The 27,082-nt window shown below is 36.3% G+C and overlaps 1 long non-coding RNA gene and 1 other non-coding gene across 2 annotated transcripts; one reads left to right on the top strand and one right to left on the bottom strand.

Annotated features, from left to right (window-relative positions):
• Positions 1-8,137: 8,137 nt before the first annotated feature.
• On the top strand, positions 8,138-8,244 carry LOC128290059 (small nucleolar RNA R71). The gene has a single exon (XR_008279700.1). It is a non-coding gene; the product is annotated as a small nucleolar RNA R71 (small nucleolar RNA).
• A 13,371-nt stretch (positions 8,245-21,615) lies between these two features.
• Positions 21,616-26,867, bottom strand: LOC128283619 (uncharacterized). The gene is made up of 2 exons (XR_008274011.1): positions 26,771-26,867; positions 21,616-22,064 (listed from the first exon to the last, which is right to left on the bottom strand). It is a non-coding gene; the product is annotated as an uncharacterized LOC128283619 (long non-coding RNA).
• Between the last annotated feature and the right edge of the window lie 215 nt (positions 26,868-27,082).

Here is a 27,082-nt window from a genome sequence, read left to right as displayed (position 1 = left end):
ATTTTTATCGATTAAGCCCTTTTGCTCGTTTTCACTTAAAACCGAGTAGCACAAGTTGCCTAACATAATTTAAAACCTCATATTCTATCATAAAACACCAAAATACACAAATTTCACCTCTGGGTATTTTTCCAAATATGAACCCTAGGTTGAATTATTGCTAGCATAAGCTAAATCAAGTTACCGGGACTCCAAAAACGTAAAAATCATTTAAAACGAGGCTAGAACGGACTTACAATCGAGCTTGGAAGCTTGGAAACCCTACCCATGGAGTCTCCCTTGGTATACACGTCCATGGTGAAGAAGATGAGTAAAATTGGCTTTTAATTTTGTATTTTAATTCATTTTACCCCTAAATAACCAAAATGCCCTTACTACTAAACTGTCCAAAAATTCCATTCATGTCCAATATTTGTCCATAAACTTTGAAATTGGTCAAATTGCTATTTAAGACCTCATAATTAATATTTCAAAGCAATTTCATACTAGAAACTTCTAGAATGCAAGTTTTGCAACTTATTCAATTTAGTCCCTAACTTCAAATTAAGCACTTTATGCATAGAATTTCTTCACGAAATTTTCACACAATCATGCAATCATATCATAGACCTCAAAATAATCATAAAATAATTATTTCTATCTCGAATTTGTGGTCACAAAACCACTATTCCGATTAGGCCTTAATTCGGGATATTACAATTCTCCCCCCTTTAGGGATTTTCATCCCCGAAAATCTTACCAAAAAAGTGGTCTTCACTTAGATTCCTCAATTTCATATTCAGTGTTGAAGAACTTTCACTCAGGCGGTGCCTCCAATATATCTCTTTAATTTCTCATATATTCTGAAATTCATTATCAGAAGTCGATCCTCACTATACTCTTTTAGTTTGCTACTCACTATCACATTTTCCTCTTTCCGCTACGGAAATAATTCTGATATAACCTCGAAAATAATCCTTTCTTCTAGTTACAAAACAATTCATCATGCCATCCTTTACTATTCATTCATTACGTTAATCAAAACCGTCTCAATTGCATTAGCTCAAGTACCAAAATATCTCAATTGAAGACATTAACTATAATTGACTTACTTGAGAGAAGTAATCCACCATACCGATTGAAACTCGCACTTTTATCACTTATACCTTTACTGTTGTCAAACCTTACACGAAAATTAGAAAAATCCCAATACTTAAATCACCACATCACCCAAATCAAATCAGAAGTATAGCCAAACTTGACATGATTATCACGAGCTGAAGAATGCACTCCGAACATGAGTCGTAGTTGACAAATTACGGAATAAAGATAACAAGAAAACCAAATAAAGAAATCCAAGATAGAAAAACCCAGAATAAAGAAATCCGAAATAAAGAAACCCAAGATACAATACTATGCCAGAAAATTGAAAACCAAACTCATAGGAAAATATAGAAGATCCCGATAATTACTCAGAGAAAAGAAATCCAGTAGAAAACATCATTTAGTCTCACTGGAATCAAATGCAACAAGAATAATGTATCTTCCCATATATATACATATCAAATGGAGCATCAAGTAGAAGAAACAGAATCAAAGTATCATACATATTCTCTCATCAAATTTTTTTATCAGGTTGAATATAATAGAATGCCCGAAGGAATAGAGCAATATAAATTATAAACCAGTCAGGCTACCAATGCTTTCATTTAACATCAGGATTAGAAAACATCCCCATATAACAAGAATTTCTTCAAAAGATCAATAACCATAGAAATATTTCTGGGAACGGATAAACACATAGAACATCTTTGAAGAAAGCGCTAAAATCATCCAAGCAGAATCGTCACACTCGGATATTACACATTTGGATATCATTTCCCCAACTATTTCTGCCATTACAAATTTCATATTACTTTTCACTAAAGAAGACTTGTTCTAAATAAATTTTTATTTGCACTTTTCTCGACCTTGTACCTTAGTAATTTGATTTATCAAAATAACTTTCTTCTCTAACTGGAATAGTGCATAACTCCAATAATCCTTATGCCAATCTGATACATTTCTAGCTTTGACTTTACTTATCAATTCATTCTTCAATCTCTAATCATATTTATAATTATTCTAGCTTGAACTCTTTGGTTTCTCAACGGAAACTTATTCAAGATAAATCTCATGAAATTCCATTATAAAACACCACTTTGGTAAGGGGAAAGGGGTCGTAGGGCCTCTGATTCAACTCTCATATACATATACATGTAACACAGTTTTCTTCATAGCAATCATATCTCAATCATGTTATTCATTTTGAGTAACTAACATTCGTATTGATTTAATGCTCACTTTCCAGTTATCTCATTTAGTCAAGTATAATTATACATGCATCCTATGTTTTCTGGATAGCTTGACTTATCCATTCATCTACTCGAACAAATCATACTCATGACATCATATAAGGGTTAAACAAACATAGATATTTATATCACAATCACAACTTTTGTTTCGTGCATCATCATATACATATAATTACAATCACATAATTCAGTCCAAACAATTTAACATAGATAAATTCATTTCATTATAATCATTTATCTCATAAAAAATATCATTGACATTCATCAACATTCAACGTTCAATCAAGGCAATGACATTTTCATTCATGTCATGATATTAGGAACTTTTACTCATACTTCTACGAATTTCTATTTATCCCGTTCATCTTATCAAGTAAGCCAAGTGCACTACATCATATGAGCATCAAGCAAGTATGGATATTTATCACAACATGACCTTTCATCTCATGTGTTATCACTTATATATATATATATCATAAATTTTTATTCATACTTTTCTAAATTGAGACTCATCATAATCGTAATTTTATTCAAACACCTTCGCATCACATTGAACATGGTCAGTGCAGCTCGGTTGGAGAGTACCTCTATCTAAGCAAGACGGTGCTCATACGCATCGGGAGACATCACACTATCACGGATCAGTGGCATGTATAGCTGGACTTTTACACATGCTAGGTTAGTCTGAGAACTGACTAAGCCATAGCTCTGATACCACTAAATGTAACACCCCTTACCCGTATCCAAGGCCGGAATAGAGTACGAGGCATTACCTAACTTAACAATACACATAGACAAAAACCGGGCCATAAAATTTCATTTAATTCAAAACTTTTCGAACACATGCATAACAAACAAAGCTAACTATATCATCACATCAAAACATAGGACATGGCACAATTAATTAAACTTATAAAGCATAATGGATAAGGACCACATCTCATGATTTTATATGATAACTCAATGCAGACTGATACGTATGGTCAAAATCATAATAAAAATACATATCACAAACCAACTTCCTATACATGCCACTCACTTGATATTTCTAATATTTGAATTAATTTTCCCAAAAATGATAGTTTGATAGTTTGATAGTGTGATTACCTCCGACGATCTCCAACCCCGAGCCGACCTGCCAATACTAAAGAAATGGAGAGGATGGGTAAGCTTTACGCTTAGTAGGTTCATATGAAAATAATAAGCAATTACTACTATGCTTTTCAAGATAAAACACTATAATTGTACAATTACACATATTCAGGACAGGCTATTTTTTGGACTCCCGGTGCTAAAAAAAATCATATCTCAAGTTACAAAACTCAAAATCCAATTCCGTAAGTTTTCTATGAAACTAGACTTATATGTCTACTTACTAAGTTTTTTCTAGAATTTTTGGAATGACCATTTAGTACAGTTTATTAGTTAAAGTCTCCCTTGTTTCAGGGTATGACTGCTCTGACCTCTGTGCACTACAAACCAAATTTATCCCTGTACAAAATTCCAACGACCATACTGTTTGTTTCCCTTAAAATTAGATTCAATAAGGAATCCATGAATGTAAGGTATGACTCTCAATAATTGTTTTACAATTTATGGTGAATTTCTAAAGTCAAAAGAGGGGATCTCGAATTCATTTAGACCCTGTTCCACAAGAATTCAAATATCACACAATATAGAATTCTTTTGCTTCCTTGTTTCTTTCATGTGAAAATAGACTCATTAAGATTTATTTCCATAATTTTTTTTTAAATTTAATTCAACTTACACAATTTTTGGTGAATTTTCAAAGTCATGCATCTTCTTTGTCTAATCTTGTTTTACTACTAAAGTTCACTTTTACACAATTTCACTTAATCCATTCCATTTTACCAAGTTCGCTCAAATATTGAGCATATTACTCATAAATTCAAATAAACATATACTTGCACTTGTTCATCACATAATCACTTTCACATGTATTTTCATTTAATCGATTTCCGTTGAACTCATCGAATAATAATGAGATACACAATTGCTGCACATTTTCCCATTTCCACACTTGTAGCCGAAGCTATCTGGTACGCATAGTAGCATGCACTTAGTACTGCACATGTGACCAACAGTCTGGTACATGTAGTAGCCTGCACTTAGTACTACACACATGATCACAGTTTTCGGGTACGCATAGTAGCCTGCACTTAGTACTACACATGCGACCTCACAATAGATCATTCGTATCGTTTTTATTCCGAAGGTTCAGTCGGGAAATTCCTCACTTTTCAACATTTTACTAAATTGTCCATAATCAATTTAAATTCATAATTTACATCAAATAACCATTTGATAGGCAGCCACATTTCATATGATATCAAAATATAATAACATAAAAAGAATCGATAGATTATTTATGTACGAATTTACTCGAAGTGTCGATCTCACTATCTATAGTACCAATTGTCCATTCATAGTATAATAAGACACAACTCAAATATCAAATCATCTTTTAAGAATTTACATAACATATATCACATATCTCATATATCGCTTGTCATGTATCTTCATTTTCTTGCATTTCATGTAACATTCTTTCATGTCAAATTTTCACATCATAAACACCATTCCTTCAACTTTTCCAATATATTAAATCATAAAATATATGCAATAATAGTAATAAATATAATTCAAACATAACATTGCATTATTATTATCATACGAACTTACCTCGATCCAGAAACGGCAATTTACCATTTTAGTCCATAACCTTGTATTTTCCCGATTTAAGCCTGAATCTCGATTTCCTTCATCTATAATATCACATTTAGCCTAATAATTAGTCACACTATTCATACGGGTCCAAAAATCATATTTTTAAAAATTTTCATTTTGACCCCTAAAATTTTGCATATTTGCACTTTTGCCCCAAGGTTCGGAAATTAAACTTCATCCTATTTTCTTATGTTTTCTGACATGCTGATCATTTTTCCCTTTTATGGCAACATCAAATTCTCACTCTAACATGTACTTATGACTATTAGGTATTTTTACCGATTAAGCCCTTTTGCTCGTTTTCACTTAAAACCGAGTAGCACAAGTTGTCTAACATAATTTAAAACCTCATATTCTATCATAAAACACCAAAATACACAAATTTCACCTATGGGTATTTTTCCAAATATGAACCCTAGGTTGAATTATTGCTAGCATAAGCTAAATCAAGTTAACGGGACTCCAAAAACGTAAAAATCATTAAAAACGAGGCTAGAACAGACTTACAATTGAGCTTGGAAGCTTGGAAACCCTATCCATGGAGTCTCCCTTGGTATACACCTCCATGGTGAAGAAGATGAGCAAAATTGGCTTTTAATTTTGTATTTTAATTCATTTTACCCCTAAATGACCAAAATGCCCTTACTACTAAACTTTCCAAAAATTCCATTCATGTCCAATATTTTTCCATAAACTTTGAAATTGGTCAAATTGCTATTTAATACCTCCTAATTAATATTTCAAAGCAATTTCATACTAGAAACTTCTAGAATGCAAGTTTTGTAACTTATTCAATTTAGTCCCTAACTTCAAATTAAGCACTTTATGCATAGAATTTCTTCACGAAATTTTCACACAATCATGAAATCATATCATAGACCTCAAAATAATCATAAAATAATTATTTCTATCTCAGATTTGTGGTCATGAAACCACTATTCCGATTAGGCCCTAATTCGGGATATTACATTAAGTGTTGAAGACTAAATTTTAAAGAAGTTAATATAGTTAGTGCTCGAGTTTCCTCCCGAGAAGCGCTTATTTATAGTCAAAGCTCGACTTACCTCTTTGTTGAATGATCATGGTGGTTTGAGGAGTTTATACTCCTCATTCCTGCTATCAGTCTCATCAAAATAAGGTTTTAAACGAGTGTTGTTTACCTTAAAAGTGCCGAACTTGGGATGACTCACCTCGACTGTACCGAATGGGAAAATGCTGAGTACCATAAGAGGGATTTCTTCATTTGATGTGGTAGTGACAATGTGGGGATCTGCGGCATCTAATAAGACTCTATCTCCAACTTTAAGTTGATTTGGAAAGGTATTGAGCTCTTTTTGTCGTAGATTCGGTTTGTCGGGTGTTCTCGGTTTATGCGTTCACCATTCATCTAGCTTCTCGATTTGTAGCCTTCGTTCTTTATGAATAGGTCCTCTACTATTGTTTGAGAATGGCTCATGTACTTCCTTCAGACTTATCTCCTGCAAAGTGGGTTGTATCATATTGTCAGTTTTAATAGAATGATTTAGATGATCACCTTCAATTTCTGATGTGTTGCCAGAATTGCGAGCTTGAAGAGTGATTGTGTTGTCTCCCACACGGACTGTGAGTTCACCTGTGCTAGCATTAATAATCGTTTTAGCAATTGCTAAAAAGGGCCTTCCTAAAATTAAAGAAGTGTTGCTATCCTCCTTTATGTCTAGAACAATAAAGTCAATGAGAAATATAAATTTATCGATTTTAACTAGCACATCTTGAATAATACCCCTAGGGAATCTTATAGTTTTATCTGCTAATTGAATGCTCATCCTAGTCTGTTTGGGTTTCCCAAGACCTAATTGTTTAAACATTTTGTAGGGCATGACGTTAATACTATCCCGTGAATTAACTAATGCATTATTAACATCTAAACTACCAATTAAGCAAGGAATTGTAAAACTCCCTAGATCTTTTAATTTGTTCGGTAGCTTATTTTGCAGAATAGCTGAGCAAACTGTATTTAGCTCACATGCGATGCCTCATCCAACTTCCGTTTATTTGCTAAAAGCTCCTTTAAAAATTTCATTGCATTTGGCATTTGTGATAGAGCTTCAATAAATGGTAAGTTAATGTGTAATTTTTTTAAGAGTTTAAGGAATTTACCAAATTTTTCATCTGAGTGGTCTTTCCTTGTCGCGTTGGGGTATGGCACACGAGGTTTGTATTCGACATTCACTAATTTTTTTTTATTATAACCTACCTCACATTGACCTTTGCTTACCACAATTTCTTGCCTCAGTTCTGGTTCAGGCTCAACGACTCCTTCGTCATCTTGAATATTAATTGCGTTGAGCTGTTCCCTTGGGTTGGGTTCAGTATTACTTGGCAAGCTACCTTGAGGTCATTCGGAGATTAGTTTGGACAGCTGGCCTATCTGAGTTTCGAGCCATTGGATCGACACTTGTTGATTTTTAAGTGCTATCTCGGTGTTTTGGAAACGGGTTTCTAACACCGAGATAAAATTTGTGAGCATCTCTTCAAGGTTTGGTTTCTTTCCCTGTTGATAGGGTGGCTGTTGAAAACCCGGAGGATGTTGTGGTCTTTGATTTCCTTGACCGCCCCACGAGAAATTTGGATGGTTCCTCCAACCTGCATTGTAAGTGTTACTATATCGATTTTTTTGAGATCGAGGATTATTACCCATGTAATTTAACTGCTTGTTATCCATGTTGTGGCCATAAGGTTGGTATTCCGAATGGCTTGCTCCACCTCCACTTGGTTCGCACTGCATTACTGGGTGAACCTGTAAAGAACTAAGAAAACCATCAATCTTCTTATTCAAGAGTTCTACCTGATTAGAGAGCATGGTGACTGAATCAATGTTATTAACACCGGCTGTTTTTGTTGGTTTTGTCCTGATGACTTGCCACTAATAGTTATTCAGTGACATCTCCTCTATAAACTCATAAGCATCTTTAAGTGTTTTATTATTGATGGTTCCACCAGCAGCTGCGTCAACCATTTGCCGAGTCGAAGGATTCAGGCCATTATGGAACGTTTGAACTTGAAGCCAAAGTGGTAACCCATGGTGAGGGCACCTTCTTAGTAAGTCTTTATATCTCTCCCATGCATCGTAAAGAGTTTCTAAGTCCATCTGTACAACTAAAGAGATATCATTACGTAATTTGGCCATTTTAACCGGCGGGAAATATTTTAAAAGAAATTTTTTGGTCATTTGTTCCCAAGTAGTGATTAACTCTTGTGGTAATGTGTTCAACCATTGTTTAGCTTTGTTCTTCAATGAAAAAGGGAATAACTGAAGACAAATGGCATCATCAGAAACACCATTAATTTTAAATGTATCGCATAGTTCAAAAAGTTTGCTAAGTGAGCGTTGGGATCCTCATCCTGCAAACCATCAAACTAAACAAATTGTTGTATTAGTGTTAGGTTTTAGTTCAAAAGTATTTGCAGCTATAGCAAGTCTAACTATGCTTGATTCAGTTCCTGTTAAAAAAGGTTTAGCATAATCATACATAGTGCGTGGAGCAGGATTTTAATTAACCGCAATTGCAGGAGGTAGTTGATTGTCTTGGTTTTCAGCCATCTCTTCGGTTGGGTGTTAAGTATCGTCCTCTTGCTCGTTCTCTGTGTATCTTAAGCTTCGCCTTATTTCTCGTTGGTGTCTGCGAACTGTGCAATCGATTTCTTCGTCAAAAAGTAGTGGTCTTGACGGGTTTCTTCTAGTTATAAACTATAAAAACCTACCAAGAGAAAGAAAAAGTAAATTAATAAATAATAAATAATAAAATTAAATTGCAAGAAAAAAAATGGCTAAAGTAATAAAAATTGAGCGTTCTTAATATCTTAGTTCCCTGGCAACGGCGCCAAAAACTTAATCGCGTTATTTTGTGATAAGTTTTAAATATTTATAATTAGTTTTTCTTGAAACTAACTATTATCCCGATGCAGGCAAGTGTACCTATCGAATAGTAGTATAGTTTTAGCAAGGCTGGATTGTCGAACCCAAAGGAACTAAAAGTACTAGTAATGACTGTCTTTTTATTATCTAGCCTAAGAATAAAGAGGTTTTGTTTTACCTAACTAATTATCTAAACTAAGAGGTTTTGTCTTTTTACTCTGGCTCCGAATTGGATGATTTATTCTTTAAACTTGTTCCGTAGAGATCCCTAAGTTATGTTATTATCCTTATTCAAGACAAATAACATCTAATCCCTAGGTTGAATAATTGAGACCTTTCTCTAATTAACACCCTAAGGTTGCATTAACTCGAACTATGGATCCCCTTATTAGGTTTCACCCTAACCCGACAAAAATCTTGTCACCCTATGTCTAGGCGCGTAAACAACTCCGCTTAACTATGACAAATGTACTCTTAGAAAGGGTCTATTCCTCCTCTGAATAAGAGCTTATCTTGAATCAGTATCCTGGGATATCAAAACAAGAATTAAGAACACATAATTAAGAACAAGTTAAATATTTATCATACAATTCAGAAAATAATAACAAGATTCGTCTTAGGTTTCATTCCCCTTAGGTATTTAGGGGTTTTATTTCATAACTAAATAAGAAAACATCTCAAAATAATAAAGAGTACAGAACATAAAGAAAACCCCAAACTCCTGAAGGAGAAATTGAGGAGAGATCTTCAGTCTTGATGATGAATCCCACTTCTGAGATGGATCAATCGGCTTCGTTGGAGTAATTTCTTACTCCCTCCCTGTGTGTGTCTTTCTTCCTCCTCTAGGGTGTATTTATAGGCTTTTCCAAATTGGACTCAACTTGGGCTTGGTAGGGACACGCTCGTGTGACACGTCCGTGTGTGATTACTTCAGGCCGTGCTCGAGCCTGCCAAATTGACACGGCCGTGTGGTCTGCCCATGTGAGGAGATCCAAGCAGTGTTGATTTCGTACTTTGGCCCATTTTCTCTGTTTTTGGCCCGTTTCTCGTTCCCTTCTCTCTCCTATGCTCTTCTAAGTATAAAACATGAAATTAAAGCATTAAGAGCATTGAATTCACCAATTCTAGTGGGAAATCATCCATAAAATGCATTAAGCATAGGGTAAAAATATATGTAAATTACGGTTTATCAGAAGCTTTATTTAAAACATCTCATTTATGAAAACTTCTCATTTAAAAATTTAGCGGCGGAAACGTAGTATTCAATAAAAACAGTTAAGGTTTAGGAACCCATGTTCAAAAATAAATATAAAGCATAAAAATAATAGACCTAATTTGGAATAATAACCAAAGGAAAGGCCTTATTACAATCAGGTCTAAAATAACTGAATAAACTAGAAACTATATAAAAAAAAACATGTCCAAGTCATCTTGCTAGCTGGCCACAATAGAGTCTCTCCATCTGTCGAACCTCCTATTGGGCATCTCCTGAGAAAAATAAAAGTGGGGGTGAGTTTACGAAAACTCAGTGTGTACAACCCTCGAAGAGTAATAATCATTCATCAATCCATAAAATCATACATGCAATGCAATGCAGTGCAACCACCCTAATAATCCAACCGGTACACATCAACTCTATCCCCCGATACACATCATGTGGGGATATAAATATCGACCCACCCATCCAATACACATCAATGGTAGCCCGATTGTGGAACTACCTTAATTGCAGCAAGCTGCCAATCACATATTAGCTTAAAAGCTGTCGGTGGACCCACGGTTGTCAAGCAACTATGCGATCCTTATACACTTCCTCCGTTCCATCATTCCCAACCCATATGCAACCTAAACAAAATATCATATGTATGCAGCAGATATACATGTAACATCCATAAATCTTACATTCAACATATAAGGGTATTTTGGTTATTTTCGCCCTTAGGGGCGTTTCAGTAATTTCTTTTTATTAGGTTTATCACTTACCTTGGCCCGTTAACAAGTCCTCATTGGCTAAAGTGAATAGATACTACGCATCAGGTAGGATTCCAGAGAAGAGGAGGTGAGTCATTAAGACCGCTTAAGTACGAAGCTCTCCCTAGATTCAATCCTAGACATGCATATACCCATTAGCACACCTTAACCTTATGACTCGTCCACGGTCGCAATTAATTAATTAAGTTTTATGTCAATTAAACAGTTGTCAGATACTAGGCCCAAAACCCCTTACAAAGCCCAAAAAAGTCTACATACATGCATATGGCCCACTAGGCCCAATCTCATTCATATGGCCCATTAGGCCCAAATCACATTCGTATGGCCCATTAGGCCCAAATCACATTCGTATGGCCTATTAGGCCCAAATCACATTCATATACATGCTTTCATATAATTTCCACCGCTTAACATCAAGTTGCTAATTTTGGCTATTATGGGCCCAATAGCCCATCGGGCCCACTTAGCCCATCCTGGCCCAGTTGGCCAAAACACGACCCAAGTTCATGGAATCGCCCATGGGGCCTCAGATAACCTATCGGTTTCCCCCTTACGAGTGTTCGCGCACTCGCAAGACTACCGTAGACAAACTTTCAGCTTTTCGGTATTTTGGCTTTTTAGTATTTTGGCTTTTGTCAATCTACTGTGTGTGTGCAGTGTATGTACACACCTGGTAATAAAGCGTGCTACGCTCCCCCTTACCACGAACCTAAAATCGATATCAGTCAATGATTACTCACATATACTTATCGAATACTTTACCAAAAGTCGAAGTCTCACTTTAACCTTGCCTGAAATGCCAAGTCTTAATAGCTTTTCCTTGATCACTAATCACGAGTGCTACCCAGATCTGCATTAACCTTTATCGTTAAAAACATATTGGGTAACTTGTATCCAGCATATGTCACCCTTTTCTACTAAAGCCTATTCGGCCAACCTTTATGAAGTGAAGAACACTTAATAAAGTTTCAACACCTAGGGAGCAAATTGGCAGAGATCCAAAAGACTGGGATTCGATACTAATCCTTCCAAAACCAATTAGAAGAAGTGAGGGACAGCGTGATCTATACTAGCAAAACTGATTGAGAGAGAAAAACACTTACACTAGAATTGACCGAGTGGAAAGGGTAGTGGCGGCATAGAGGATATTCAGTTCTTGAGACTTGTATGGTGAAAAAGGTTATTCGACACAAAGAAAAGTAGAAATCATTTAAAACCAGAGGTGAATCAAAAAAAAAACTTTGAGTAGGGAAGAATGGAGAATAGGCACAAAGAAAATGAAGGAAGAACAAGGGATTTTCAGCTTTTAGATCTTTGGAGAAAAAATGTACTTTCTGGCAACAAGGTGAGGGACAACTCGGCATTAGCCTAGCAACCTCACATTCAGCACCTATATATAGCCTCTATGGCCAAATTTCCTATGCCCAAATTCCCAATTCGGCTCCACCTCTTCTTCACTCCTTATCTCCTAATTTTTCTCCTTGATAACTCCCTAATCCCCTCCTCAAATTTCTCCTCTTATCACTCTCTACAGTGTCCATATCCAATGCCACTACTGTCCATCCCTTAAGCAAAAATAAATCCTTCTTTTGAGCAAGGGGGGATTTGAACCCTGGACCTTCTTGTCATGCATGTGACGCCATTTTTTACTCTACCACAAGGCTTTCTTGTGTCCAATTCTTCCATCATTTATTTAAAAGCCAACCTACTTCCCAACAAGGTTCTTTTAATAATTAAACCATAATTTTCTTCACCCTTAAGGTTGAACTCAAACCTTAACCAAAACCCACTATCACATAATTAACACTTGACTAGGAATGTTAAGCACAATTTTTATCAAAACCAAAAAAAAAAAAGTTCGGGATCTCAAGATTTTTGGGGTGTTACAACTCTACCCCCTAAAAGAAATTTCATCCTCGAAATTCCCAACTATCAGTACAACTTCATAGCATAGACTTCCACACCACGCTCCCGCTGTGCACTCTAATTCCAAACTAAATAAATAGTATATTATGGTTAACATACGTACCAATATTTGTCTCTAGAGCGTCTTCGTCCTCTCGACGACATGCTACATAGACCAACGCTGGCTGTCTCACCTCAGCATGACCAGCACCTCTGCCCGGTGCTCCACGGCCCAAACCGTTTCCACCCCTGGCCTGACCATGGCCTCTGGGCGGCTACTTACCATCCCTTGGTGGCTATACATCACTTCTACCCATGTCTGGCACCTGAACTGGCATCTTAGGGCAATTCTTGATCCTATGCTCCATAGATCCACAAGCTAGACAAGCTCCCGTCCTCTTCCAACACTCGCCAACATGACCTTTCCCACAATCAGCACAAGATGGTACCCTTAGATTCATAGCAGGGGGTCCTTGTAATACCCCCTACCCATATTCATTGCCGGAATAGGGTACAAGGTATTACCGAAGTTTACAATTTTTTTATTTTTTATTCAATATATCCCCTTTATAAATATCTAACCTTCCCTGCAATATTAAATCGAGACCAATCCATATCAACCAAACCAATTCAACATATTTTCAAGATAAATTCATACATATTTATAAGATAACGTCATCACATACCCAAAACCAGGTTTGTTAACCATACTAATGGCTAACTTTACATTCATTTCACGTTAACACTTGCTTTATTAGCTTATACATGCCATTGGCTTCCAAAATAAAGTTTCTTTATATACCAAAATCCTGAGGTTGATAGTGTGATGTGTCTCCGACCAAATCCGACCTCTGAGCTCTTAACACTACAAAATAGGGGAAAAGGAAATAGGGTAAGCACTTTGTGCTTAGTAAGCTCATGTAACAAGAATTATACTTACCTAATATTTTCAATACAATACAATAAACATTCATATATCCATTCAATGCATTATTATCCTAACATGCACAAACTCAACATTCAAGTTAGTACAATAATTTCCATGTACCAATAATATATACCATGATGGATGAGCTCATCAATACCATGATTTCCATTTCCTTGTTATTTTTCCATATTTATCCAGTTGAATTTATCGAAATTTTGATGGATTTTTAGAGGTACACTTTTAGTTTACAATTCCGGGTCCGTCAATTCATATTCATGTGTGCACATTTCCATTTCAGAGAGCACACTCCATGAACCTCACCTTGCGGTGGGATTACCACCCAAGCTAAATCCCCTGCAATATAAACTCATAGTGTATTGTCGGGATTACCAGTCCAGGCTAAATCCCCTGCAACGACAATTGCTTTAATGAGCTTGGATCTAAATTACTCGTCCGGGCTAAATCCATTTTACACATATTCTTCGGGAGGGCTATATCAGGATAGGATCACCCGTCCGGGCTAAATCCATTTTACACATATTCTTCGGGAGGGCTATATCAGGATAGGATCACCCGTCTGGGCTAGATCCTTTTTACCGTCAATTCCTTTTCAGAGATCCATCAAAATTTCCTTTCATTCAACTAGGATTTCTTCCACTTTTTATTAAATATATCAATGTTTCATAAATTTTCATACAATAAACTTTCAAATCATTTTCACATCAATAACATACATTTCAAGCATTTAAGAATATAATTCAAGTTACATGAACTTACCTTGATATTTGTTCGTGTACAAAAATCTACTAATCCTGAACTTTTTCCTTTCCTCGATCTAGCTTCGTATTTGAATCTTCTGGATCTAAATAAATAAATTTAATTATCAATTTAATACATTTCATGTTCATATGCAGCAATTTCTATAATTTCATTATTATTATTTATAGTTTATTCAAAGCTGTCTATTTGAGTCATAACCACTAAATTATTTATAATTCGAGCTATGGAACTCCAAATTAAGATCAGTTAATTTTCTATGAAACTAGACTCATATATCTTATTACCATAAAATTTTAAAAATTTTTGGTTTAGCAAATAAGTACAGTTTATTCTTTAAAGTTACCCCTGTTCTGCTGTCTAACAGTTCTGACCCTTCTTCACTAAAAATTAATTATCTCTTCATACAGAATTTGGATGATGCTCCTATTTATTTCTATTGAAAATAGACTCATTCAGGATTCTAGACATAAATTTAAGCCCATAATTATTTTTATTCAATTTTTTATTATTTTTCAAAGTCAGAACAGGGGAACTCGGATTCATTCTGACCTTGTCTCACAAAATTCATTATATCTCATGATTTACAGATCCATTGCTTATACTGTTTCCTCTATGAGAAAATAGACTCAATAAGCTTTAATTTCATATTTTTTCATATTCTAATTCGATTCATACAATTTATGGTGATTTTTGAAAGTTAGTTTACTGCTGCTGTCCAATATTATTTTAGTGCAAGCTGTTTATTACCATTTTTCCCTTAAGCTTTTAATAAATAACAATTTCGTCCCTACTCAATTAGCCTCTCAATTGAGCTGATTTTTCCCAATTAACACTTTATTATATCACCTTAAACTAGTTTACAACCTTTAGGAATCAAAATTTCAGCAATAGACTTTAATTTCAAACATTTTCACAATTAGGTCCTAAAAATCAATTTCTATTGAAATTACCTAATAAAATCATCTCATAAACAAACTAAAGCTTTAATTTCATTCTATTTCATCATAAACTTACAGCACTCAACCATGGTGACTTTCAATTTCATCCATGAAATCAAAAACTAATGAATTTAATAGTAGGACCTAGTTGTAAAAGTCTTAGAAATACAAAAATTACAAGAAAAAGTCAAGGATTAACTCACTTGGTGGAAAAATTATGGAATACCAGCTTAGAGAACCCTCCTATGGCATTTTTAGCTGCTGGAATTGAAGAGAAATGAAGAGAAATCTAGATATTTCCTATTTAATCCTAGTTTTATTTAGTTAATTTTGCAATATTCCAATTTTTCCTTTAATTTATCAATTTTCCTGCTGATTTCATGCCCTTTCCGTCCAGCCCAAATAAATTTTAGGTCTAATTGCCTTTTAAATCCTATCTCATTAGACACTTAAGCTATTTAATCATCCCATCGACTTTTACACCTTTTACAATTTAGTCCTTTTCATTTAATTAACTATCCAAACATTAAAATTTCCTAACGAAATTTTAATACCACATTACTAACATTTCATAAATATTTATAAAATTATTTTTGACTTGGTCTTACGAGATAGAGGTCCCGATACCTTATTTTATCCAATTTCTTCAATAATTTATTTTTCTAAGTAACCACTAAATCGGTAAAAAAATTTTATCAATATTTTCATACGATTTTCCTATCATATCAATTTTCATGCAAAAATATTGAACTAAATTTCTCTTTAAATCGGATTTGTGGTTACAAAACCACTGTTCCGATAACCTTGAATTTAGGCCATTACAGTCCTGCTCTAACCGACCCATTATCTCTAGCCCTAGCCTTAGGCCTCTGTTTAACAGCATGAGTCTCAACCTCCCTTTTATTCCTACCCTTTTCTTTTTCTCGATTTAAGCGCTCAATGCGCTTCACCTCCTCTGCTATCTTTGCTTTCTCTACCAACTCTAAGAAGACTCACTCCCTTTTTGGAGCTATCAATACTCGGAGGCTATTCCTAAGACCATCCTCAAACCTAACGCAATGTTCATAGTCCGTTGCCACCATAACTCTTGCATACCTACTAAGGTGTAGAAATTCTGCCTCATACTCTGCCACAGATTTGTTTGCCTGGGTCAAGCTTAGGAATTCCTTCCTTCTAGCATCCACATAACTCGCACCCATATACTTCCCTTGAAACACAGTTTTGAAAAACTCCCAAGTGACCTGCTCAGGTTGGGTGCCCTCTTTCACTGCCAGCCACCACTGGTAAGCTTATTCCCTAAGCAATGACACTGCCCCTTTCAACTTTTGTTCAGGAGAATAGTCCAAGTCCTCTATTATCCTTTCGGAGGCCTCTAACCAGTATTCCACCATGTTAGGAGCCACACCAGCCACGCCTTTAAAGATCCCAGCCCCATTTGATCAAAGTCGCTCCAAAATGGACCCCCGATTTCTCGTACCATTATTCGGTCCTGCGACCCTTTCCAAAATCCTCAGCATTGCCTGCGACAATACATCTTCCCCCGCGGCCCGATCATACGGTCCAGTCCCAGCCATGGGTGAGGCCAGAGCCTCTTCTATCCCAACATTAGGCACATGGCCCGATGCTGACGATTCAACCCTAACACTTTCGAGGCCACGACCATGGCCTCTTACATCTCTTCTAGCACTTATCGTTGATTCACGTATTATCTGGATTAAAAATTTTATGAAGTTTTAGTTAGTTTCAATAATTAAACCGATGTTTTATGAAAGTATTAGAAGAAGATTGTTTTCGTAATTCCTCTACAGTTTCAAGGTCCTACGGGCTTCAGTTTCAATCTAAAAACCTTAGCATAATCATCTAAAGTAGCCCACTAACTACCTACAGTATATCAAATTAAACAAGCTTCATAGTAAAAGAACTTACTTCGCTCGATGTCGGAGGCTCGGTGTGCCGCACATCAAGAATTTTTTTCTTCCAAAACATTGTGATCCGAATTTCTTTTTAAAACAAAACCAAAATAATAAGGCCCACTTCACAGCCTGAGTTTTGCAACCGGACTCTGATACCACTAAATGTAACACCTCAAACTCTGCCTGGACGTTATGACTGGATCCAACGTGTCACATTGAAGTATTTTATTGAAAACCTTGTTTTCATTGAAAACCCTTCCTTAGAATGAAAAACCTTAATTACTTTGTAAAGTCTCTTTTCAATTGTAGAAGCTTTATTTAAAAAATTTGATTCATGAAAACTTGTCATTTAAAAATTTAGTTGCGGAAATGTAGTATTCAATAAAAACATTTAAGGTTTAGGAACCCATCTTAAAAAATAAATATAAAACATAAAAATAATAGACCTAATTTGGAATAATAACCTGAGGAAAGGCCTTATTACAATCCGGTCTAAAATAACTGAATAAACTAGAAACTATATAAAAAAAAAAACATGCCCAAGTCGTCTTGCTAGCTGGCCACCACAGAGTCCCTCCATCCATCGAACCTCCTACTGGCCATCACCTGAGAAAAATAAAAGAGGGGGTGAGTTTACAAAAACTCAGTGTGTACAACCCTCGAAGAGTAATAAGCATTCATCAATCCATAAAATCATACATGCAATGTAATGCAGTGCAACCCACCCCAATAATCCAACCGGTACACATCAACTCCGTCCCCCGATACACATCATGTGGGGATATAAATATCGACCCACCTATCTGATACACATCAATGGTAGCTCGGTTGCAGAACTACCTTCATTGAAGCAAGCTGCCAATCACATATTGGCTTAAAAGCCATCGGCGGACCCACGGTTGTCAAGCAACCATGCGATCCTCATATACTTCCTCTGTTCCATCATTCCCAACCCATATGCAACCTAAACAGAATATCATATGTATGCAGCAGATATACATGTAACATCCATAAATCTTACATTCAACACATAGGGGTATTTTGGTCATTTTTGCCCTTAAGGGCATTTTGGTAATTTCTCTTTATTAGGTTTATTACTTACCTTGTCCCGTTAACAAGTTTTCATTGGCTAAAGTGAACATATACTACGCACCAGGTAGGATTCCAAAGAAGAGGAGGCGAGTCGTTAAGACCGCTTAAGTACGAAGCTTTCCCTAGATCCAATCCTAGATATGCATATACCCATTACCAGACTTTAACCTTATAACTCATCCACGGACGCAATTAATTAATTAAGTTTTATGTTAATTAAACAGTTGTCAGATACTAGGTCCAAAACCCCTTACAGAGCCCAAACAAGTCTACATACATGCTTATGGCCCATTAGGCCTAATCTCATTCATATGGCCCATTAGGCCCAAACATATTCATATGGCCCATTAGGCCCAAATCAAATTCGTAAGGCCCATTAGGCCTAAATCACATTCGTATGGTCCATTAGGTGCAAATCACATTCATATGGCCCATTAAGCACAAATCACATTAATATACATGCATTCATATAATTTCCACCACTTAACATCAAGTTGCCAATTTTGCCTATTATGGGCCCAATAGCCCATCGGGCCCACTTAGCCCATCTTGGCCCGGTTGGCCAAAACACGACCCAAGTTCATGGAATTGCCCATTGGGCCTCAGATAACCTATCAGTTTCCCCTTTATGAGTGTTTGTGCACTCGCAAGACTACCGTAGCCAAACTTTTGGCTTTTCGACATTTCAGATTTTGCCGATCTGCTCTGTGTGTGCAATATATGTACACACCTGGTAATAAAGCGTGCTACGCTCCCTCTTACCACGAACCTACAATTGATATCACTCAATGATTACTCACATATACTTATCGAATACTTTACCAAAAGCCAAAGTCTCACCTTAACCTTACCTGAAACACCAAATCTTAATAGCTTTTCCTTGATCACTAATCATGAGTGCTACCCAGATCTGCATTAACCTTTATCTTTAAAAACATATTGGATGACTTGTATCCAGCATATGTCACCCTTGTCTACTAAAGCCTATTCAGCCAACCTTTACCGAAGTGAAGAATACTTACCAAAGTTTCAACACCTAGGGAGCAAATCGGCAGAGATCCAAAAGACTGAGATTCGATACTAATCCTACCAAAACCAATTAGAAGAAGTGAGGGACAGCGTGATCTATACAAGCAAAACCAATTGAGAGAGCAAAACACTTACACTAGAATTGACCGAATGGAAAGGGTAGTGGAGGCACAGAGGATATTTAGCTCTTGAGACTTGTATGGTGAAAAAGGTTATTTGGCACAAAGAAAAGTAGAAACCATTTAAAACCAAAGGTGAATTAAAAAGAAAACTTTGAGTAGGGAAGAATGGAGAATCGGCACAAAGAAAATGAAGGAAGAACAAGGGATTTTTGGCTTTTAGATCTTTGGTGAAAAGATGTGCTTTCTGGCAACAATGTGAGGGAGAATTCGACATTAGCCTGGCAACCTCACGTTCAGCACCTATATATAGCCTCTATGGCTGAATTTCCTATGCCCAAATTCCCAATTCAGCTCTACCTCTTCTTCACTCCTCATCTCCTAATTTTTCTCCCTGATAACTCCCTAATCCCTTGCTCAAATTTCGCCTCTTATCACTCCCTACAGTGTTCATATCCAATGCCACCACTATCCATTCCTTAAGCAAAAATAAATCCTTCTTTTAAGCAAGGAGGGATTCGAACCCCAGACCTCCTTGTCATGCATGTGACGCCACTTGCCACTCCACCACAAGGCTTTCTTGTGTCCAATTCTTCTGTCATTTATTTAAAAGCCAACCTACTTGCCAACAAGGTTCTTTTAATAATTAAATCATAATTTCCTTCACCCCTAAGTTCGAACTGAAACCTTAACCAAGACCCACTATCACATAATTAACACTTAACTAGGAATGTTAAGCACAATTTTTATCGAAACCAAAAAAAAAAAAGTTCGGGATCTCGGGATTTTTGGGGCGTTACAAATTCCTTTTGTGTTTATATCTTATTTTGTACATTTATCCGAGATTTGATTCTCACTTGTAATTTTTTTTTCGTTGAATGGATATTATATTTAGAAAAAAAAAACTTACCATTAAATTGAAATAGAATAAAAGCATACTTGCATATTATGTTTATTCTTTAATAAACGAAAAATAAAGTTACTTAGTAGCATTATAACTACACTTGTATACCATTGCTGATACATGAAATAATTATATGAAATTGAAATGAGACTTTGAATTCAAGTAATCTACCCAACAGAGTTGGTGCCCCTTAGCTTGTGATACCAACTCAATCAAGGCAGGCACTGTCTGTTTCATTGAAAATGGTTCCCAAAAAATATTTTCTACATTTTTCTGTGTTTGTTTGATGGAAAGCAGTTTGGTCAATGGAAAATAACTTACAATTCAATGAAAAATAAGCCTTTTTTTTTTCCTCTAGAATGACTTACCTTTTATGGATGATTTTATTTTTATATAAAAAGTAGCTTAAGTCAAGCTTAATATTATTATATTATAAATAAATTTTATTTTTAAAATATTTAAAATTAATAAAATATTATAATTTTTAATATTATTAAACACACATTTAATTATCTATATCTAACCATATAATAAATTATTAATATAATATAGAAAAGAAATTAATAATGGATAATTTTATTCATCGTTTTTTTATACAATGCCTAGAACTACTCATAACTCCTCCCCAACCCTTAATATAGGAGAGCATTAATGCCCTTCAACATGCTCGAACCCATGGTCTCTAGCATGTGCAACAATGTCGATGCCAATTGAGCTAAGTCGACAATTTTATTCATCATTTTCATTTATATATAGAAACCTTAAATAGTTATATAAGTCACCTGTTAATTAATTATTTTTACTATATCAAGTTTGTTGGCAAATTAACGAGTTAATTCCTTCCAAAAAGAAAAAAGATGTGCTAATTATTGTAACACCCCAAACCCGGCCTGGAAGTTTGGCTCGAACTTGGCGTGTCACATTGAAGTGTTTTTCGAAAACCATGTTTCCATTAAAAATCCTTCTTAATAATTAAAAACTTATACCTTTTTTAAACCTTGTTAAAAAACCTCAGCTGAATAACATTCTTAACAACTTTGTAAAAATCTTGGTAGTTGCGGAAACTTACTTTAAAAACAATTGCGGTTACGTGATGTTTTGAATAACAGTAGTTGCTTTGGAAAATCGTGTTTTAATACTAGCAATTATAAGAACAATAAATAAAATTCCAAATTTGAAATCAAGAAAATTACAACGGCTTTACTACAACCCACATAAAATAATTTAAAGGTAATAATCAAAACTATAACATAAACAGTGTGTGTGGCTTCCTCCAAGCCCCTAGCAACCCCGATCCATCTAAGGCTGGAAATTACCTGAAAGGTTAATAAACGGGGTGAGTTTACGAAAACTCAGTGTGAAATCCCCTACTATAAAAAGGAACAGTCAGTCATCTAAAAGAATTAAAAGTCTGGCCCCAGCCTTACTTACAATTTCAGTACCAATCGGGTCTTAGCCCATTACAACAGACAGTACCAGATGGACCTTAGCCCATTACAGAATAAGAAACATTATCAGAATTGGAACCAAAATGAGAATCAGAATCAGAATCAGTAACAGAATCAGAATCAGAATCAATATTAGTAACAGAATCAGAATCAGAATTAGGTGACAGAATCAGAATCAGAATCAGTAACAGAATCAGAATCAGAATCAGTATTAGTAACAGAATCAGAATCAGAATCAGAATTAGGTGACAGAATCAGAATCAGAATGTGAATGCAATCCCAACCCAATCCAGCCGTATACACCCCCGTACCAACCTTACACCATGTGGGGAGACAACTCGACCCACCCATCCGCTACACACCACAGAATTTGCAGCATGGCTGCCAGAACAGATATCGTGACAGAGTCACCAGATACAGATATTGTGGCAGAGCCACCAGAATCAGATAATGTGGCAAACCCACCTAACAGAATACGTGGCACAAAGCCATAGATAACTGTAATAACTTCGGCACATAGCCATCAGTGACGGTAATATAACTGGCGCACAGCCTTCGGTAAATATGATCGACACAGAGTCGTCAACAAATATGTTAGGCACATAGCTACAGGTAAATACGTTTGGCACGAAGCCATAGTCAAGATGGAACATGTAACACCCCGAACCCGTGACCGTCGCCGGTGTCGGACACGAGGGGTTAATGGGCCAAATCTTCTCAAGGTACCAACCAATTTGGCATTTCCAGACAGGCTGGAAAACTGCATCACTGTCGCCATAAAAATCATATCTCAAGTTTCGAAACTCAGAAACTGATTCCGTAAATTTTCCCTGAATTTAGACTCATATATCTATCCATGGATTTATTTATAGAATTTTTGGTTGGGCCAATTGGTACAGTTTATTAGTTAAATTCACCAATGTTACAGAAGTCGACTACACTGACCTTCGCGCGTTAAAACTTGAATATCTCTCTGTACAGGGCTTTAATACTGGTACCGTTTGTTTCTAATGAAACTAGACTCAAAATGGAATCTTCACATATAAGGCATGACTTCTAATTCTTTCTGGATAATTTATAGTAAATTTTCAAAGTCACGACAGGGGACCCAGAAACCTTTCTGGCCCTGTCTCACGAGAACTTTAATATCTCTCAATATACTGCTCATATGGTCGTTTCGTTCCATCCATATTAAACTAGATTCATCAAGGTTCAATTTCATAATTTATTCACTATTTAATTCTACTTCTACTATTTTTAGTGATTTTTCAATCTCACCTCACTGCTGTTGTCCGCAACAGTTACTGCAGTAGACTATGCCAATTTCATGAATCTTTCCTTGGCCTTAATCATCCATCAAACATGACACAAATTATGGCCACCTTATCAAAATTAAAGTTTCTAAGACTCGTGGCTATAGGTTCTAGCATCCCACTCGACGACCACATAGGCCATTTTCACATGGCTTAAAGTTTACAACCCACAGTTCAACAAAATATAATAGCCTATACATGCCAAATGTTCTTCAACAACGAAGACAATACCAAAATATTTCAGCCGGTGTGATGACTTCAACGACGGTTCCGAGCACGCAACAATACGAGTCCAAGAGACCTAAAATGGGTGACAAGAAAACACCGAGTGAGTTTATAACTCAGTAAGTCATAAGCACTTTACAATTATCCATTAGCTAAATTCATCACAAAGTGAAACAATGAAACAAGGCTAGGTACTTCATCCATATCGAACTATACCATAATTCCTCGGACCTTCGGTTCAATCTCATACCAAGCCATACATCCACATTTCATATTTATACGATAAGATATTTGAGGCATTTTCACACACTAACTCATTTTCACCACAATAACACAATTGCAATCATCACATAGATTTAAAGCTTACCAAGCTCAACCCCGAGCATGAACATATTGCCTATTCGTCATGAGCTCAAGGTACTTACCCGATTCGCTGTCCGGGATTAACTCGATAATGTCGCACACTCAGTGCCAATTGTAATACAAGAGCATATAGTGAATCCGCACACTTAGTGCTATATATTTTCAGCTCGCACACTTAGTGCTGTACAATTTTAAACCCGCACACTTAGTGCTGTACAATTTTAAACCCGCACACTTAGTGCCAATCTTGTCACCGTGTCCATTTATACCCGCACACTTAGTGCCGTGACCAATACCTTATGCATTTTGCTGCCTTTATACATTCAACAATGGCATCATTCCATACACATACATTTTCATTTACACATCAATTCATTAAACACAATTGCATATATATTATGATCATTTAAATCAATACCAAATATATGCTTAATGACTTACCTCGGATGTTGTCGCACGTTTTCAATGGCTATTCAATTACTTTGTCTTTCCCTTGTCCAACTTTGATCCTTTGAGTTCTTGAGCTAGTTCACACAAATTTAACTTATTAAAACCTCATTATGCTAGCTTATGGCGAATATGACAAGGAGTTTAAATGGTCATATGGCCACCCTTTTGCTTGGATACACATTGGTCATGCACATTTTATATTACATCAAGCAATTCAATACAATTCATTCAAGCATCAAGGAAAAGCTAAGGCCCTCAATAGGCTACCTAAGGCGAATATACACATCAACATATGTATTCGTTCATGTGGCCGAACATACACATTCATGTTAAGGCCGATTTCCACACTTGATACATTCAACAAGTAAGGTCGCTTGTATCGACTTAACACCAATTTGATTCAAGTTCACAACTAGGCTAGTATGCATATATACACTAGTAAATCAAACACTAACATTTGTACTTCACCTTACTAGCACTTCTCATTCAAATGACATGAACAACGAACATAGTTTCCTTTTATTCCCTACCATGGCCAAATGCCATACAACACCATACCATGCATCATTACAAGCTTTACCTTTAGCATGCAAATAACATCCACAAATCCACCTTAGTTGAACCTTAACTCATCTTCATGCCTCACCACCACAACATCAAACATCAAACATCAATGATACCAAGAAGACAACACCCATGGCGAATATCATCCCCATTTCATGGTAAAGGTTTAGACCATGGGTTAGGTGGAACTCAAACTATCAACTAAAACATGCATAAATCTCATGGATAACATCAACATACCTTAGTCTAGCAAACTCCCATGGCTGATTTTCTCAAGCTTCCCCCTTTCTTCTTAGTACATTCGGCCAAGCAAGGAGAAAATGAGAGAATGAACATTTTTTTCTTTCTTTCTTTGTTTTGTTTCTCTCATGTACGGCAAGGGGGGAAAGCATCCACACTCTTTTTTTTTTGTTATCATCATTTTCTTTTTCCATTTCTTTAATGCTAACTTTCTTAATTTATTGTTTCCTACATGCATCACTAGTCTAACATGTTGGAGACATGTTTCCACCCATAGTATGGCCGCCATCATGCTTCATTTTGGCTAATTTGACATGCAAGGACAACACTTTCCCACATGTATTAATAGGCCACCTTACATTTGCCTAGCACATTTCTAAATTTTCTCACGAAGTCCTATTTGATAAAAATTCACTTACAATTAACAAAATCCAAACATGAAATTTTCACACATGCATATATACATATAATGAACATCAATTATGATGGTTAATTATTATTATGACTCGGTTTAGTGGTCCCGAAACCACTTTTCGACTAGGGTCAATTTAGGGATGTCACAGAACAAAGCCATATTTAGGTTGGCACAGAGCCATTAATAACGGGTCTATAATCGGCACGAAGCCCACAACAACGGCACACAGCCTTCGGTAGCGTGATCGGCACTTAGCCATCGATCGGTCAACAGATATTGTGATAGAGTCACCAAATACAGATATTGTGGCAGAGCCACCAGAACAGATATTTGTGGCATAGCCACCAGAACGCTTCCTCCGTACAAAATCCCAACCCATACAACATGTCATGTATGCAGAATGTCATGCCCATATTTGAATCAAACAATCACAATCAAGTCATTCATATCACCAACATATATTCACAATCAAATCCGTCAAACACACAGTCCAAGTCAGTCACTTGCCTACAAGGGCAAAACAGTCATTTAACACCCTAGGGGCAAAATGGTAATTTTACCCTACAAGGGTATCTCGGTAATTCTACCCTACAGGGGTATTTCGGTATTTCTACCCTACAAGGGTATTTCGATAATTCTACCCTACAGGGGTATTTTGGTAATTCTATCTTATAAGGGTATTTTAGTAATTCTACCCTATAGGGGTATTTCGGAAATTCTACCCTACAGGGGTATTTCAGTAATTTCACAATCAAGGGTAAAACTGTAATTCTATAAATCGAGGGTAAAACGATAATTTTGTAAACTGAGGGTAAACCAGTAATTCTGTAAATCAAGGGTAAAACGGTAATTCTGTAAATCGGGAGTACTTTGGTAATTTTACAAGTCGAGGGCATTTCAGTAATTGGTAAACTAAAGTATTCTAAACATGGATAACAATACGAATGGGCCTAAAGCCTATTCTCGGCCCAAATGGGCCCACACGCTCGTGTGGCCCTTTTAACCCAAACCTAGCCACAGATATGCGATTCACCTAGCCTAGTCCAATATTTACTACACAATCAAACAACTTATCCAATTGAGCCCGTAGGCCCATTGGGCCCACATGGCCCCTTTCGGCCCATCGCGGCCCGAAGTAGCCATCCAACAACAAGAGTAGTGATAAATACACACCTGATTGGAGACTGGAGTTAATCCATGCTCCGAGCACTCTTAGCCGACGCCCAACCCAAACGAGCACGCCATAAAGCGAAAGGGATCAGCCAAGAAAGGTACCTTTACTCTCCTCATGGTTCTCTCTATTTAAAGCCAGCTTCCCATCCACTCTTATGTTAGCTTCCCGGTGTGGGATCCCTCCAACATCAGAGTTTAAATTCAACACCAACTCTTGCCACCCCCTGTTAGCAAAATAAATGCTCTTTGCTTGCCATGGGATTCGAACCCATGCCTCCCCTCAGATGCTCCACATGCTACTTGCCACTAAAC

Source organism: Gossypium arboreum, chromosome 2 (assembly GCF_025698485.1).
Source record: "Gossypium arboreum isolate Shixiya-1 chromosome 2, ASM2569848v2, whole genome shotgun sequence".
NCBI classification, from domain to species: domain Eukaryota; kingdom Viridiplantae; phylum Streptophyta; class Magnoliopsida; order Malvales; family Malvaceae; genus Gossypium; species Gossypium arboreum.
This window is presented reverse-complemented; position numbering and strand designations above follow the sequence as displayed.